The sequence below is a fragment of the Haliaeetus leucocephalus genome, unplaced genomic scaffold (assembly GCF_000737465.1).
Source record: "Haliaeetus leucocephalus isolate CR32 unplaced genomic scaffold, Haliaeetus_leucocephalus-4.0 Scaffold992, whole genome shotgun sequence".
NCBI lineage: Eukaryota > Metazoa > Chordata > Aves > Accipitriformes > Accipitridae > Haliaeetus > Haliaeetus leucocephalus.
The window spans coordinates 904,563-905,046 of record NW_010973428.1 but is presented as its reverse complement, the minus strand read 5'-3'; positions in this window follow the sequence as shown (position 1 = coordinate 905,046).

Genomic DNA, 484 nt, shown 5'->3' with positions numbered 1-484 from the left:
ATCAGATCCCATGGACTTGTGCACCTTCAGGTTCCTTAGATGGTCTTGAACCTGATCTTCTCCTGCAGTGGGTAGTTTTTCATTCTCCCAGTCTCTGCCTTTGCCTTCTGCAACTTGGGCAGTGTGGCTGAAGCACTTGCCTGTGAAGACTGGGGCAAAAAACTCATTAATTACCTCAGCCTTCTCCACATCCCAGGTAACCAGATCTCCTGTTTCCTTCCACAGAGGGCCCACATTTTCCCTGGTCTTCCTTTTATCACCAACATACCCATAGAAGCTTTTCTTGTTGCCCTTGACAGCCCTGGCCAGATTTAATTCTATCAGGGCTATAGCTTTCCTAACCCGATCCCTGGCTGCTTGGAGTATTTATCTGCATTCCTCCCAGGCTACCTGTCCGTGCTTCCACCCTCTGCAGGCTTCTTTTTTGTGTTTGAGTTTGTCCAGGAGCAGCTTGTTCATCCATGCAGGCTTCCTGGCGTTTTTG